Genomic DNA, 18,462 nt, shown 5'->3' on the forward strand with positions numbered 1-18,462 from the left:
CTCCACGTTCTGCCTATTTTATTTCTTAATGTTCCCATGTTTATTCTTTTCTTCCCGTTGCTCCACCTTAAGCCCTATGTGTGTGTTTCTAGATTATTGTAATAGCATCCTAACTGGGCTCTCCAGCTCCAATTTTCTCTTGCGTTTATGGCAGATTAAGCTTCCAAAGCTGCAGTGTGATGATTTGGCTCTTTTCTCCAGAACCTGCAATGACTTGAAATTAAGAAACAGTATGGAGAATAGAGGCCGCCATGGCAAAAAGAATCTCCAGGAACTTTACTGACCTCATGACCGCCACCAACATTCAGAAAACACGAAACGCACTATTTTCAGGCCAGGTGTGTAGGAATTATGATCCTATTTACTTTCTACGGCCCCTCCAAGTTTAGCCCCACCCCTGCCCTACCCACAGTCTCTACAATACAACCGCTTCCCACGGAAAGCTGGAGGGACTCAGGGGAGATAAAATGACTGAGTCTCCACGTGTGGCCCTCACCTCAGATTAGAGGAGTTGATCCTGGGGTGGGAATGGGAGGGTTCTCTTCAGAGGCCACTTTGAGGGTGGCGCTAATATATGGTCTCCTACTAGGATCAAGGCACTCCAGCTTCCTGGCATAAGGGGACAGCATGCAGAACCGTTCGTCCCCTCTCTGCTGTGCAGACTCCGCAGATGAAGCCTACGTGGTGAACATGGGGAGGTGGAGAACACCAGTTCCACTACTGCAAAGGTTACATGGACTTAAAGGCAGGCGTATGGTTATGTCGGTACCAACACATTTTTTTTTAATATATCTTTATTGATTTCAGAGAGAGAGGAAGGGAGAGGGAGAGAGAGAGAACCATCAATGATGAGAGTCATTGATCGGCTGCCTCTTGCATGCCCCACACTGGGGATCGAGCCCGCAACCAGGGCATGTGCCCTGACCGGGAATCGAACTGCGATCTCCTGGATCCTAGGTCAACGCTCAACCGCTGAGCAACACTGGCTGGGTGCAACTCTTTCTTTTTAAAAGAACTCCTCACACCCAAACAGAGTTGTCCATTAATGACTGAACTGATTTTCAGACTGACTCCTGGGACATCTACTATCCCCCGTACACCACAATCCCTGTCACACCCAAACACCCATTCTAAGTAAGAAGAGAAATGTATTGAGAGTATAATTAAATGAAGAATGAAAGAATATGTCCCTCAGGCAACAAATACACACCTAGAAGGTTCAGACCATTTGCTAACTGACACAGCTAATTCTTTGGAATCTGCCAGGTAGATTGGTATCACTCATGAGCTATCTGGCTCTCAAACTAACCAGTCCCGCCTGCTTCTGTCTGCTCCATTTTTAAGTTCCAGTCAACTAGGAAATTCTATTCAAATCTTCATATGATTGGAGTTGAGATAGAGCCATCCACAGAGTGGTTTGTGCTATATGAACTAATGTGTGATAAAATCAGCATAACACAGAGGTTAAGTTTGAGATTTGGGGAGCCAAACAGGCCTGGGCTGATCCCTGGCTTTGCACTTAGTAGTTGTGTAGCCTTGGACAAGTCATTTATACTTAGTCACCTGGTTTATAAATTGGGCATAAGCTAGTATAATACATAGACAAATGAGATAATCCTGAAGTGCACTTAGAACTACTCCAGACACATAGTGAGTTCTCCATAAATAAAGCTGTTCTTAATAAATATATTGTAATTATCATATGGCTTTTAAAAATCCACTTGACTTAAAATCAGCTTTAATATACTTTAGCCAAAGCTTCATTCTTTCTCATGTTCTCCTTTGAACAAAATAGGCTTTCCACATGTTGCTTTCCTAACACAGTATGTTGCCAAGTTTTAAATTATAATAATTATAACATTAAATAACACCCAAAAGGTCTAGCAAGAATGGGAAAAATAGAAATAAGAGGTAAGAATATCAAGAATTTATTTAAAATACATTCACAACAAGGATATTTTTAATGAATTAATAAAAATCTCCCTTGAAAAAATATGTGAAGCCCAGATAGTTTGACCAGTTAGTTATAGTGTAATGGTACAACCTTAATACCAGAACTTGACAACGAGATACATGATAAAAGAAAATTACAGACTAGTCTGTCTCATAAATACAGGTATAAAAATCCTAAACAAAATACTGACAAGCAGAATGCACAAAAACCTATAAAGAATAACACACTGAGACCAAGGTAGGTTTATCCCAGGAACGCAAGGTTGATTTAATATTAGAAAATCAGCTCACGGAATTCACTTCACTAAAACATGAATGAAGAACAAAATCATGACATCCCAATAGATGCAGAAAATCATTTACTAAAACTAACACTCCCCCGGCTGGGTGTGGCTAGGCCGTTGAGCGCTGACCTAGGATCCAGGCTATCGGGGTTCGATTCCCGGTCAGGGCACATGCCCGGGTTGCGGGCTCGATCAATGACTCTGTCATCATTGATGTTTCTATCTCTCTCTCCCTCTCCTTTCCTCTCTCTGAAATCAATAAAGATATATTTAAAAAAAAAAAACAACAACAAACTAACACTCACTCAGGATTTTTTTAACTCTTAAAAACTAAACATAAAAGAAGGCCCATTAAAGGGTTTTTATCAAAAAACAAACAGCTCGAAGGAACATCATGCTTAATGGTGGAAAGTTAAAAGCTTTGTCTTGGAACAAGATGAAGATGCTTGCTATTAGTACTTGTTTTCAGTGTAGTATTAGAAACTCTAGTCAAAATAGTTAGGCAAGTAAAAACTAGCAGATAGAGAAACCAAAAAAAAAAAAAAAAAAGTGTTATTACTCATAGATTATTTGATCCAGTATGTGGGGATTCCAAAATACACTACAGATAAGTTATTAGAATTAGTAAGGGAATATAGCAAATGGCTGAATAAAAGTCAACATACTAAGATGAAGTGCATTCCTATACACCAGAAGCAAATAGAGCATTAAATTTTGTAACCATTTTCTTTTTTTTTTCTTTTTTAAATATATCTTTATTGATTTCAGAGAGAGGAAAGGAGAGGGAGAGAGAGAGATAGAAACATCAATGATGAGAGAGTCATTGATCGGCTGCAGCCCGCAATCCGGGCATGTGCCCTGACCGGGAATCGAACCCTAATCGCCTGGATCCTAGGTTGATGCTTTAACCACCGAGCCACGCCCAGCCGGGCTAAATTTTGTAACCATTTTCAATATTATCAAACATGTGAAGTACTCAGGAATAAATCTAACAAGGCAGTTACAGAAAAGAATATGAAAGCTGATTGAAAGACACTCCGGTGTTCACAATTATTTTTGGTTTTCCCGCATTCTGGACACTTTCCTGCTCCTGGTATGCCCTAGGTGGTTTGCTTCCAGCAAAGAAAGATGACAGAAGCTTGAAGAGCCAGTGTTGTTCAGCGGTCTTCCTTTCCCACTGCCCCTGCCACCAGCACTGGTCCTGACAGGGACCCTCCATCAGCCTGGCCGCTGAGCAAGGAAGACACAGCCGATCTCCAGCTGAGCCACAACGGACATGTAGCACAGGAAAGAAATAAACTTAGTGTCAAGCCACTGAGCATTTGAGGCTGTCAGTAACCAAAGCACACCCAGGCCTATCCTGTCCATTGAACACATTAAAGAATCCTCAAATAAACTCAAGTATTATAAAACTCAGTAATCAAAAACACATCAATTCTAAAATAGTTTAAAAAGAACTTGATAATCTGGTTCTGATCATTCAAAAGGCCACAAAAGGCAAGTCATTCAAAGGTAAACAAAATGTGAGGAACTTATTCTAAATATCAAGATGTTTTATAAAGTTACAGTAATTAAGACAGTGTTGAATTCATGCAAAGATAGACTAAGATAAATAAAACACAATCGAAAGCCCAGAATCAGACCCACACAGATGTACACTTAACCTGTGACACAGCTCAGGGCAATGAAGACAGGATGGACTTTCAACTTATCAAAGAAAGTACTGGGACAATTGGTTACTCACCAGGGAAAAGTGAAACTTGACCCTTATTTCCTATCATCCACAAAACCCAGTCTCAAATGGATTAAAGATATACCCATGAAAATCAAAACCATAAACTTTTCAGAAGATAATATGGGGAAATATTTTCATGGTTGGAAGAATTTCTTAAATAAAATAAAAAACACAAACAAGAAAAAAATAGAAAATTTAGCAACAACAAAAGTGAGAATATCTTTCTTGAAAAGACAGCATAAAGAGTAGAAGGTAAGCCACAAGCTGAGAGAAGATATTTACAACACATATAATATACAACAATATACTAATATTTAAGATCTATAAAAAGAAACACTTCAAATCAATAAGAGGCAAAAATCCAGTACAAAAATGGGCCAAAGACTTGAAGAGGGACTTAACAGAAGAAAAATTCAAATAGCCAAGTAATTATTGAAAAGATGCTCAGTTTTGTTAGTAACCAGATGGCTGTACATTAGAACAAAAATAAAACAGTATTACATATGCATCAGATGGGGGGAAAAATAAGTCGGACAATATTCAGTGCTGGTGAGGCTATAGAGCAATGGGGATTCTCACACACTGTTGGTGGGAGAGTAAATTGGTCCAAAATCTTTGAATTTCTGTTTGGTATCACCTGGTAAAGTTGAATACATGCTTATATTATGCCAACTAATTCCTCTCCTAGTTAGATACACAATAGAGAAACTCTTACCTGAGTGCATTCAAAAATACATACAAGAACATTTAAAGTGCCTTGGCTGGTGTGGCTCAGTTATTTGAGCATTGTCACCTGCACCGAGAGGTCACTGGATCCGTTCCCAGTCAGGGCACATACCCTGGTTATGGGCTCAATCCCCAGGAGAGGGTGCGTGCAAGAGGCAGCTGATCGATGTTTCTCATTGATGTTTCTCTCTCATTAATGTTTCTCTTTCTCCCCTTCTCCCTTATTCTAGCTCTAAAAATCAATAAAAACATACAGGGTGTCCCCCAAAATGTATACACACTTTAACAGCCGATAGCTCAATTTTGGAAATGAAATGTATTTTAATAAACATTGCCTTTATGATTATTCAGAGTGTGTGTATACATTTTTGGGGACACCTTATTTTTAAAAAAATAACATTTAAAGCACCATTGTTCACTGAACTGGGAATAACCCAAGTGTTAATCATCAATAGGTTAGATAAACTGTAGTATAGTCATACATTGAATACCATACAATGCTAAAATAAATTACATCAATAAGATGGATAAATCTCAGAAATATGTTAAATAAAAATCTTAGAAAAATTCACACAATGCAGAATAATTTCATTAATATAAACTAATAAACACACAAAATTATTTAGAGATACAAATATTTGTGTTAAATCAATAAAGAAAAAATATGATAAATATAAAAGTCAAGAAAGAGCTACCTCTGGGGAAGAGACAACACACCTGGAATTCAAGGCACATAACACAATGGGAGATGGGCTTCCAAGGCACTGAAGATGTTATAGTTTTTAAACTGGGGTTGCGGGGACTTGGGTGTTCATTTTAAATCATACATATTTTTTAAAAATTAATTTTCAATTACAGTTAACATATTTATATTAGTTTCAGGTATACAACATACTTATTAGATATTTATATACCTTACAAAGAGATCACCCTGGTAAGTCTAGTACCTATCTGAAACCATGCATATTGTTATTACAATATTATTGACTATATTCCCAATGCTGTATTTCACATATTCTTTTAATATACTCTTTTTTGTGTGTATGTCACTTTAAAAAAATATTTTGAAGTGATTATAGATTCACAGAAAGTTGCGAAAATACATAGAGGTCCTCTGTGTTTCACAATTTTGGAAATTACCTCTCCTCCCTCCCCCAAAAAAGCCCAACATGGGAAACAAAACAAACAAACAAACAAACTAGTGAGGAAATAAGAACTGTAGAATGGAAATTTTGCTGAGCAATAAGCTTGGGGAAAGCTGATAAATTATGGAGTGATTTTTACTTGTCTTAATTTTCATCTTGGGAATGAAAGATGTCAGGTCAACATTTTGACCTGAAACAGGACCAAAAGAATTGCACTGCAGTGTCCCATTTAAGTAGTTGAGCAGTAATATAACTCCAAGGGGACCTAAGACCATTTTAGGTGTTCTTACTGGAAAGGCAAGAGAACTCTCATTTTAGGTTATTCTAAAATAATTTCTTTGGAAACCAGAAGATGACATCAGGTTAGATGGAAACACTCAGAGTACACCCAAGATGTTTTTATATGGTCTTAGAAACATCAAGCCTGTTTGAATTTTAGATGTGAAAATTTGGATTGGGCTTGAGGTGAAATTCTGAATTCCTTCTATCACTTCTCCAGAAATGGAAGATGTTACTATAATTAGGCTTGCTCTTAACCAGAATTGTGTACTTGAATCAAGAGCAATAAGCACTCGAGCATTTATGCTCTAGCCTAGGAGGATGTATCACTGGTGTCTCTACCACAAAAGCTTGTCAAGTGACTCCAGAGCCAAACATCTGGATTGAAACCCCAGTTGGGCCACTCATTAGCTGTATGAGATTAATTAACTTCTCTGAGCTTTTGTTTTGTCACAGGTAACATATGAATAAGAACTCCCTCAAAAAAGTCATTGTAACTATGACTATGAGTGCTTAGCACTTGGTATTTAAAAAACATCAGCTTTCATTATAACTCTTATTGAGAGCTTGCTTTTGTCAAAAGAGAAGCAGAAAAAAAACAGTGTTAAGAAATATCTTCTTACTCGTTGACATGATCAACCAAATCCCTGTTCTTAGTGCCTCATCTTTGGGCCTTCCAAAGGTTTGAACACTATGTGTTCATTGAAGGGGGAGAGACAACAGTCTCAATTATTCTATATTTGCTAGATATTTTGATAACCCATTAGCATATGTACCCCTCTAGCAACAACTAGGGCTTGAGGGCATGAGGTTCAAGGCAGTTATATTTCAATGGAGGAAGAGAGTTATAATCACTGTAGGTGACTCTATGGGTCTGTTTGCTTCATCTACTTGTAAAGTCTTTCAGCAGGACAGAAACTAGTCCCCTCTCCTGTAGAGGCTACGTCAGACTCTCTGGAGATGAAGCTATTGCATTGATTGATTGACTGACTGATTGATGGATTGACCTTTAGAGAGAGAGAAGAAGGGGGAGAGAGAGTTATTTATGCATTCATTGGTTGATTCTTGTATGTGCCCTGACTGGGAATTGAACCAACAACCTTCATGTGTGGGGATGATGCTCTAACCAACTTAGCTACCCATCCAGAACCAGACTAAGCTATTTTAAACATACATGTTCCTCCCTACTGAGTGCTGCCTACACCCTCCCTAGGATAATCACTGCCATCGTCAGCCTCTGTTATCGATGGGAGGTATCATACAATGCTAGTGTGTTGGAGCAGAGAAGACATTGAAACCCATGGTCTAAATCAGTGTTTCACAAAGGGAGGCTCCCTCACTACTTACATTTGTGTCACCTGATGTCCTGCCTCCCCCCATCCCAACAAAATCTTATAATTTCTAGCCTGTAATACCCAATGTGGTACCTGGCACACACATGAGGCATGTAATAAATGTTTGCTAAACAGTCAAATACATTGATCTCTCCTTAGTTACCTAATCTGAAAAGTTATCTCTGAGGTCCTTTTAAATGTCCAGTGGTTTGAAGAGTTCAGTATCTAAGCAATTTTTGCTCCATGTACCTTATGCCAGTTTCTCATAGCCTTTGCTAAGGCTTTGAACACATATATTCCCAACAGTAATTAACACTTATTGACTCAACTTGCAGGCATTTTGCTAAACATTTTATGTATGTTCACAACCATGGACCCAATAGTAAAGGTGAAAAAAATAAAGCACAAAGTGGTTAATGAACTTGTCCTAAGTCACACACTAGTTATAAAAGCAGGATTCCAATTCAAGAAATCTCATCCCTGAGTTCACATGCTTAACCATTCTGCAATGCTGCTTCCCAGTATTTACTGAGTACCCAGCTTGCTGCAGGGCTCTGTGCCAGGCACTCCATAGACAGAGGTGCACAGACCATATGTGATTCTTGCCCTCTTAGAGAAAACAATCTAAATGAAGAGACAGACATTAAACAAGTAGGCATACTACATATTTAAAATTATTCACTAAGAGAACTATTATGAAGAAAAAATAGAGAGAGAAAGTAACAAAGAAGATCATTTAAGGTTGGTAGTCAGTGAAGACTTTTATGAGAAGGTGACCTCTGAGTGGTCTCCCATGTGTAAAGTAGGAGCAGGAGCCTTCCAGGCTGAGAAAACAGCATGTGCACATGTTCTGAAATATTTGAGGATAGAGGTAGGGAGAGATGAGACTGTCATAGTTTGGGGGTGATTCTGTATGATTTTATTCCAAAGGAAATATTTTTTCTACTTTAAATAATGTTTTCTTTTTCAATTACAGTTAACATACAATATAATATTAGTTTCAGGTGTACAACCTAGTGCTTCAACATTATATAACTTACTAAGTGATCACCTGATAAATCTAGTACCCATCTGACACAATACCTAGTTATTATAATATTATTAACTACATTTCCTAAGCTGTACTTTACATCCCTGTGACTACTTTGTAACTACCAATTTGTACTTCTTAATTCCTTCAACTTTTTCACCCATGCCCCAGCCCCCTTAGCATCTGTCAACCATCAAAAAAGTTCTCTGTATCACCCCAGGCAAGTGGCTCAGTTGGTTGGAGCATCATCCCATACACCAAAAGGTTGTGGGTTCAATTCTCAGTCAGGGCACATAGATAGGTTGTGGGTTCAGTCTTAGTCGGGGTGCATAGGGGAGGCAACCTATCTATGTTTCTCTCTCAAATGTTTCTGTCTCCCTCCCTCTCTCTCTAAAATCAATAAATATATCCTCAGATGAGGATTAAAAGGGAGGGGGTCTCTGTATCTATGAGTCTGTTTCTGTCCTGCTTATTCATTTATTTTGTTTTTAGAGTCAATTTTGATAGGTATGTATTTATTGCCATTTTATTATTCATATTTTTTATCTTTTTTGGTCTTCCTCTTAAAGAAGATGCTTTAACATTTCATTTAATACTGATTTGATGGTAATGAACTCCTTTAGCTTTTTCTTTCTGGGAAGCTCTTTGTCCTTAGATTCTAAGTGATAGCTTTGCTGGGTAGAGTAATCTCTGTTATAGGTGCTTACTTTTCATCACTTTGTATATTTCTTGCCAATCCCTTCTGGCCTGCAAGGTTTCTGTTGAGAAATCAGATGACAATCTTATGGGAGCTCCCTTGTAGGTAACTAACTGCTTTTCTCTTGCTGCTTTTAAGATTCTCTCTTTGTCTTTAACTTTTGGCATTTTAATTAAGATGTGTCTTGGTGTGGGCCTCTTTGGGTTCCTCTTATTTGGGACTCTCTGCACTTCCTGGACTTGTCTATTTCCTTTACCAGGTTAGGAAAGTTTTTTGTCATTATTTTTTAACATAGGTTTTCAATTCCTTGCTCTTTGCACCCCCATGATGTGAATGTTGGTACATTTGAAGTTTTCCCAGCGGTTCCTTACACTGTCCTCATTTTTTGGATTCTTTTTTTCCTATTCTCATTGGGTGTTTTCTGCTTCTGCTCCCTTATCTTCCAAATCTCTGATTTGATCCTCTGCTTCATCTCCTCCACTATTGATTCCTAATGTATTTTTCATTTCATTTAATGTATTCTTCATTTCTGACTGGTTCTCTTCTATGCTTTCTAGTTCCATTTTTATGTTTCCTACTTCTTTTTTGAAGTTCTGACTAAGTTCATCTATTTTTCACCTAAGTTCATTGAGCATCCTTATAACCAGTGTTTTGAACTCTGCATCTGGTAGATTGCTTGTCTCTATTTTATTTAGTTCTTTTTCTGGAGTTTTGTTCTGTTCTTTCATTTGAGACATGTTTTTTTGTCTCCTCATTTTGGCAGCCTCCTTGTGTTTGTTTCTATGTATTAGGTAGAGCTGCTACATCTCCCAGACTTGGTAGAGTGGCCTTATGCGGTAAGTGTTCTGTAGGGTTCAGTGGCACAGACTCTCCAATCACCCAAGCTGGGGACTCCAGGTGCACTCTTCTCTGTGTGAACTGAGTACACCCTCCTGTTGTTGAGTTGTGATTGTTGTTGGCATGTCAATGGGAGAAATTTACCCCCTAGGTCAATCAGTTGCAAGGACTGGCTGTGACCACAGAGGAGGATCAGCTGTGCAGGGGCCTACCCCATAGAGCAGAACTTTACTTCAGCAGGACTCTGGTATCCACTGAAACCATCCTTTGAGTGTGTCACCTATGGAGGTGGTTGGGTGGTCTTTGGACTTGGTTTGAAGTTGTATACCAAGCTAGCTATCTATGGTGCTTCCCAGGAGGTACAAGCCAAGGTCAGTCATCACTTGTGTTCTGCCAGGAGCCACCCGGCATGAGCTACAAAGTGATCTGTAAGTAACTGCTACTTGTGCTGGGCTAGTAGGTGCCCAGGAGAGGTCAAGCTGTGAACCAAGGCTGGCTGCTGCTAATGTTGGGTCTGGGGCCACTTAGCCAGAGGTATGGGGCATGCTGAGGCCAGATGCTGCTTGTATGAGAGATTTTAGGAAAATCTGAAGCATGAGCCAAGGCAGGTTGCTTGTATGGAAAAGCCACCGTTTTAGAACTGCCTGGGACTCCAACAGCCTCTGTCTCACTCAGCCTCAATCCACACTGATTTTCACAGCTGGAAGTTATGAGGACTTCTATTTCTGGCACTGGAACCTTGAGTTGGAAGGCCTTGTGTGGGGCTGGGACCCCTCATTCCTCAGAGCTCCTCCTTACCCCTCCCCCCCCAGTCTTGATGTGGCTTCTTCTTTATATCCTTAGTTTGAGGACTTCCTTTCAGCAAGATTTCAGGAGATTTAGAATGATGATTGTCCTGTAGTTTAGTTGCAATTTTGATGTGTTGTGGGAGGATGTGAGTACCATGTTTACCTATACTGCCATCTTGACCAAAAGCCCAGGAAGTCTTTATTTTAAAGTTCTTAGTTTATTAGTTGTCTCATAAAAAATCTTCACTATCACCACAGAGAAATCACTGAAGAATCTTACTCCCTTTTTGCCAGCACCAACCTTGGCCTTTGCAGTCCCTTCGCTTTTTTCATTCTCTTCTCATGTTCCTTTTCTGTTTTCTTCAGGTCTTCTTCTCATACAGGTCATGTCTTACAGGCCTATGTTTTGGTTCATTTTTCTTTGTATAACATAAGGAATCATAAATCATGCCAAAGCCATTTGTTTTGCCATCACCAACATGGGTCCTGAATCCAAATACAAAGATGACACTTGATGTGGTCTTAGACATTCTGTATAGTTTTTCCCGAATTTCTGTCTTAGGTACTGTGGCCATCTCAGGGTGAAGGGCGTCAATGACCATTTGTTTCCACTGAAGTAGTCTGTTGGTCATGAACTTCCTGGTCCAGATAGTTACTGTGCTATTCATGATGGTGGCAGATCTTCAAGCAGCCAGGGAGGGGAAAACATCCCAAAGGAAGTCTTTTATGGCATAGGGAAAGTCTAAGCAAGAAAAGGGGATTCAAATAAGCTTTACGCAAGATGTCAAAGCAAAACTCAAGATGAACCTGCTAACAGTTTGCCAGCAGAATTTGGAAGAGGAACATCAAAAGACCCTGGGAAGCAAGGCACAATGTTAGCAGGATATTCTCTTGAGTGATGGTGGCGGAAATGCTCTGCCAAACCTGAAGGGATTAGAGAACAGAAGCTTTGAAATGGCTCTCTGTACCTACTTGAAGAAGTACCCCAGCTCTGGCATGGAAGGACTTGTCTCCCAAAAGGATAGAGAAAAGGGAGCAGAGAGATATACCAAAAAATTCAAGGCGGTGCCCGGAGCCTTCTTTTACCTTCTCATTATCAACCGCTGACCTAGTCCCTGCAGCCCTCTAGTCTACCCCCACCACTACCACCCATCACCACCCCGGTTCTCAGAGACTTGATTCCAAGTGCTCTGCTTAATCGTGATCAGTATGGATGTGCTAAGCGCAGGCCACCCACAGGCAGCACCCTTGTAGGTGGCTCTGTTGTAGCATTGACCTCACCTATAACTGAAAGTAGAATATGGTGCCTTAGTCAGTTTGGCTCAATGGTCAGGGCGTCGGCCCTTGGACTGAAGGGTCCTGGGTTCAATTCCAGCCAGGGTCATGTACCTTAGTTGCAGGCTCAATCCCCAGCCCCAGTCAGGGCCCATGAGGGAGGCAACCAGTAGATATGTCTCTTTCACATCGATGTTTCTCACTCTCTCTTCCACTCTTTCTGAAAAAGCAATGGAAAAAATCCCCTTGGGTGAGGATTTAAAAAAATAAAAGAAAGTAGAATATGGTAACTCATGCTTCCCAACACAGTGTCCCTTCTCTCTCACTCTCTGCCCAAAAGGCACCTGACTGAGTAGGGTGGGGATAAGGCAAGGTGGTGTGGCAGGGTGGAGAAAATCCTTTCCCTCTGTGCTGCTGGTCAGAAACAATAAATCCAGGACTCAGAACACGCTCTGAGGTTTACTGAGAGTTATCAAAAATATCAGAGGAAACAGTTTTAGTTATTAAGATTAATAAGATGAATTTGCCATAAAAAAGATAACAAATGTTGGCAAGGATGCGGAGGAAAAGGAACCCTTGTGCACTGTTGGTGGGGCCATAAATTGGTAAAAGCACTGTGGAAAAGAGTACGGAGGTTCCTCAAAAAAATAAAACTACCATGTGATCCAGCAATTCCACTTCTGGGCATATATTCAAAGGAAACAAAATCACTGTCCTGAAGAGATATCTGCACCTCCTTTTTCACTGCGCACTATTTACCTCAGTCAAGACATGGAGACAACCTAAGTGTCCATCAACAGATGAATGGATAAAGAAGATGTCACACACACACACAAACACACACACACATGTACAGTGGAACACTATTCAACCACAAAAAAAAGAGCATTTTGCCATTTACAACAACATGAACGAATTTTGAGGGCAATATGTTAAGTAACATAAGTCAGACGGAGAAAGAAAATTACTTTATGATTGCACTTATATATGGAATCTTAAAAAAACAAACAAACACCAAATTCATAAATACAGAGAAGAGGCTGGTAGTAGCCAAAGGTGGGGGTTAGGGGGAGTAGGTAAAAGGTACAAACTTCCGAGGATAAGATAAATTCTGGGACATAATGTACAACATGGTGACTATACTTAATAATACTGCATTGCATATTTGAAAGTTGCTAAGAGAATAGATCTTAAAAGTTCTGATCACAAGGAACAAACTTGTAACTGTGAGGTGATGAATGTTAGATAGCCTTGTGGTAATCATTTTTCAATGTATACATATATCAAATCATTATAATTATACCTTAAGCTTATACATTGTTATATGTTAATTATATCTCAATAAAACTGAGAGGGCGGGGGAGTTGCTGGGAGAAGTGGCCGGTCCTTGAGTATCAGTGGAAACCTGAAGGTGTAGAATAGGTTGCCCCCTTGCTAACAGGGCTCCTCCCCACTGCCTATCTCCTGCCCCTGGCATTGCTGGACTGAGCAGGTCTTTCCAGATTTTATTAACTTTTCACACCTGCTCTACTCAGGAAGAGTTCAGGATTGGGCAAGGACTGCAATTAAGTCACCAAAGTGCTAGAGGTTAGAGACTGAAGAGCGGAGCAGAGTTCAAAAGCTCTGGGATCTTGTCGACATGATATTTTGCGATGTCTTTGAATTCTTGCTTTCTTGAAACACCATGTGGATGGTTTGGTGATGGAGTGTCAGAGTCTAAAGTGGCCTGAAGCAGGTGCTTGGGCCTCCTTCTAGCCCAAGAACCTGGTAAGTGAAATCCCCAAAGAACAATACAAAGCATTCTCTGTCCTGGAGTGTTCTCTGTATGTCGAATTCTAGGCGTGGGATTTAAGCAACATTAAGACTCCAGACCCTGGCAGACTCACCATTACTAACATTGACCTTGTTGGCCTTGGCTATGCCTGCCAGACTTCTTGCAGCCCAATTTCTTCTATCTTCTGATCCTGGTCCAATTTTTCTTCCTCAACCCCTATTCTGGCCTGCCCATCCCAGGGAAATTAAAAAAAAAAAAAAAAGCCTAAAATTGATTGCTAGCCCAAAGGAAATCCCATGAGAACAAGAAGCTACCTCCCAAAATTTCACACCAAATGATTAGGTGTCCTCTCATTGTTATAAATAACATGATCATCATTTCAGAAGTGATCCTGTGTGTCAGATGCTCTTCTGATAAAATAAGGGTCTTGTCCACAAGGGTTTTGTATTTTGAGAAGAGATAGAGATAATTTAAGCTAAGCACACTTTCTTTTAAAAGCAAGTTAATTACAGAAGATGATAAAGGCTGTAAAAAATCTTTAAAGGGTTATGTGATATGTAAAGGCCAATCTGTGGGCCTTGTCATACAGAGTGACCATGGGTAGTTGATCTGAGACCTGAAGCATGAGCTGGAGCTCTCCAGGGAACAACCAGGCAAGCAGCATCCCAGACACGGGAATGGCTGATGCACAAGTCCTCAAGCCAGAGCAAGCTTTGCACGTTCCTGGAAGGAAAACGATGCCCATATGGCTGGAAGGGAGCCAAGAAGAGAGGTAAAGCCAGGAAAGGCAGGGTTAGCTCATGTGAAGCTTTGTAGGATTTTATTCCTAAAGCAATGAAAAGTCTTTGAAGGGCTGTAAGTGTGACATGATCTAATTTATGTGTTATGAAAGTCTACTTTGGGTGCTCAGTGGAAAACAAATTACAAGAAGCAGAAGTGAGGAGGCTGTTCGGAAACCAGGCAAGGGGTTGTGGTGGTTTAGATTAGAAACAGTGATGGCAGTGGCCATGGATCAAAGGGCAATAATCCTCTAAATTGTGGAAATTGACAAGATGGCACAGCCAGCTAGTTACATGCAGAGCCAGGGTTCAAATTTTTTATCTTTCCAATGCCAAAGTATGTTTTTCTTCCTCTGCATTTCTTTGAGTCTCTGTTTCCTCATCTGAAAAATAATAGTTTGGATTAGATTATCTATGAGACGTCTTCCAGTTTTAAAATATTAAAACTTTCCAGCTAATTCATCAAAACTTGAGCAAATCCTCTCTGCTTGGATATGTCTGATGCTCCTTGGATAAAGTCTTATCACATGTGCAACTCAATTTGTTTTTTGCCTTAGGTGGTGCAGAAACATACACACAGTGCATGGAACACCCAGTGGTCTTCAGTTCAGGAACCTCCAAGATCAGGGTGAGAAAGAGGCCACGTCTAGCCACCGCCTCAGCAGGGGAGTCGGGTGTCTGCAGAGAGCAGTCTAGCCATAAAAACAGTGGCGGAGGGCACGTGGGAAGGGGCAGCTAAAGAGGATCTGGTTATCACATAACCTCTGGGAATAAATCACAAGACATAGGACAAACAAGTGATTGAATCTATCACCTGTCAAAGGAGAGTCCTTTATAAATCAGATCATGGTGTTTTGCTTTTCAACAGATCTTCATTATTTGAATTTTTGGATAAAGTGTGTATCACTTTTGTAGTAAAATGTTTTTTTAATCAGATGCAGCCAATTTATTGTAACAGATACATTAACGTGAGGAGTTCAGTCGTGTGGCAATACCCGCTGGATACTCTGAGAGGCACAATTTCAAATATTGTGGTGGGAGAGCAGGGAGGAAGTATGCAGTTGAGAAGTAATTTACTGTAGTGACTAACAGCTCATATTCCGGAGCCAGATTGCTTCCCTTGAAGTTCCAGCTCTAGCAATGACTGGCTGTGAGATCTCGGGCAAACTACACAATCCCCCCGGGGCCTCTGAGTCTTCATCCATAAAATGGATTCAATAATCGCCCCATGCCATAGAGTAACTGTAAAAAAGAAATGAGTTAATTTATGTAATTATCAATTAAACACGGAATGAAAGGGGCAAGTCAGGACCCTGCTCCTATGACTCTGCCGCTTTTTGCTCCCCTGCCTCCACCTCTTACCTGCCGAGGTAGATCTCTGCAGATCCTACCCCCTTCCACCCTGAGGAAGACACTGGCAATACCAGCCTTGCTCGCTCCGTCTCTCCCGGGGGGGGGCATAGGGAAAAGGCAAAGGACCAGGTCTCCCAGGACTGTCACTTGCCCCTCAGGCTCTGGATGTTAAGGGGTGGAGCGCTGGGCCCCAGATTCTCTCTCTCAAAAGCAGAGCACGACGTAACTCTTGAGTGTACCCCACTCGGTAGCTGTGGGGGCCCCTTACCTAACTCTGCTAGGCTTCATTTCCTTCGTCCGCTAAAGGACATGACAGCATTTACTTTACAGAGCTGATGTGACAAGACAGCTCCCTGGAAGGAATCAGCCTTGGTCATGTTGGCCATTTTATTATGGTGTTATGTCCTGACAATAACGATGCGTCCGGTTTGCTCTGCTCCGGCCACGCACGCCTTTTCTGCGCGGCAAGGCGGCCGCTCCTGTCTCAGACCGCTGTCTCCGGCGCCTCCCTGGAGAGAGGGCTGTGAGTGCCGCCATCCCACCGTCACAGAGGCCCTGCGTCATCCGAAGAAGCTCAGTTTCTGTTCTTTTTTTTTTTTTTTTTTTTTTTGGTGTGACTGGTGAATTTTACTGGAATAGGAAAAAAACGTAGAGCTGGTACCTATCCTGTCACTAACCCCTACCTGGAATGTTCTCCCCCTGCCCAGGTCGTCACGTGGCCGGATCTTTCTCAATACTCCATCTCAACTGAAAAGTCACCTCCACAGAGAGGTTGCCCCCGACCAGCCCCGCTAGAGTGCCTCCCTGGCCTAATCACTCTCTGTGTTATTTCCCTGAATTAGGGCCTCAGGGCAGTTGTAATTATCTGGAACTATCTTGTTTCTCTCCATATGTGTTTATTGTCTATCTCTCCCCATGGTGATGTAAACGCCATGGGGACAGAAACCCTGTATTGCACATGCTATATCCTCAGTGCCCGGCAGAGTGCACACTCAATAAATGAATCGATAATTCTTGTATATTCCATGGAGTTCAAAGCATCCTTTAAGCCCATGGCCTTGTCAGGTCTGAGGCTTCCTGCACATGTGTAATGACAGCCAAACTTCCCCAACTCCAGCCCTCCCATTCACTGGTCTTAGAGGGTCCCTCCCCGTCCTGGTTGCAGTGCAGTAAGTCCCATTTTACAAGGGGTGTTTAGGACGTGGAAATGGACTTTGCAATTATGCATTGGGGATGTCCCTGGACTTCAGATGGTCTTTCAGAGAACTGTTCAAAGGTGCTCAGTGGTCCTGAGGGAGGAAAACATGTCCCTTGGCTAGCAGTGCTATGCATGTTGAAACTCCCAACCTCAAGAAGAATGCCCAGGAGTGAGTGGTCCATGAGCTTCTTTCACAGGCCCTTGGAAAATGCTTGAATGGGCATTAACTGAGACAACCTAAGGAATACTGAGGGAAAGATTCCAAATCTGATGTCAAAGTTAGCAAGAGGCTTCAAGGTGAAGTTTGTTTCTGCACTGTTGCTGCACAGTGAGCGAGAGCTTCCTCATGGATGCCGAGCTTCCAAGCACTTTGAGACTTGTTAATATTGAATGTTTTGTTAATTATTTTTCTTTCGTAATGCTTACAGGTAATATTTAATTTAGGAGGAAAAGATCATCCCCACACTTTTGCACCTGGAGTAATGCAGAGTAAATGTTTTATCTGAAAAAGAATATTTGAAATGGATAAATTAAGATTGGTTTCTGATGAAGGACTGTAAGATTAGAAGTGGAATCTTGGAGTGAGTCCCTCTTCCTTCACAAAACTATATTATTTGTCCAATACATTTTCCCTGAGCACCTATTATAAACCAGGTCTTATTCTAGATGTTGGGAATACCGGGATGTATATAAACAAGCAAACACCAAAAAAGGGGGACATCTGTAATGGTCTCAACAGTAAAGATAAAGTCAATTAAAAAAATTCAGAAAAATAAAAATAAATAAAATGATATTAAAATAAAAAAAAACAACAACAACAAGCAAACAGTTCCAGTCATCCTGGATCTGACAGCCTTGTTGAGGAGACAGACAAGCAAACAAATGACAGTATCAAGTGACTAGTGTCCTTAAGGCATATGGAAACACAGCAAAGAGAGCAGCTGACCAAATCTATCAGGGCCGATTCCACAGAAAAAGTGTTGGAGAAACAATACTATGTCATCTGGTGAAGGCAGCAAACTTGTGAACCTGTTTTTCTTGCCAAATGAATCAGACCACAGCAGAACATTAAATTATTGGGGGGGACGTGTGCCAATATCACCCCTGCTTCGGTCTATGCACATGTCCTCTGCTTTCCCCAGGCTCCAAATGCCCCACCCACCAACCCCTACTCCCTTTGGCTCTTGGCTGAGATGTCATTTTCTGGGAGGAAGCCTTCCCTGACTCCCACATGACAAATGTTCCGCTCCCCGAAATGTCTCCAGAGCACCCGTT

At 41.0% G+C, this 18,462-nt stretch overlaps 1 pseudogene; it reads right to left on the minus strand.

Annotated features, from left to right (window-relative positions):
* Positions 1-497: 497 nt before the first annotated feature.
* On the minus strand, positions 498-11,476 carry LOC148091932 (small ribosomal subunit protein eS24-like; annotated as a pseudogene).
* Between the last annotated feature and the right edge of the window lie 6,986 nt (positions 11,477-18,462).

This window comes from Miniopterus natalensis, chromosome 11, assembly GCF_054644295.1.
Source record: "Miniopterus natalensis isolate mMinNat1 chromosome 11, mMinNat1.hap1, whole genome shotgun sequence".
Taxonomy (NCBI): Eukaryota; Metazoa; Chordata; class Mammalia; order Chiroptera; family Miniopteridae; genus Miniopterus; species Miniopterus natalensis.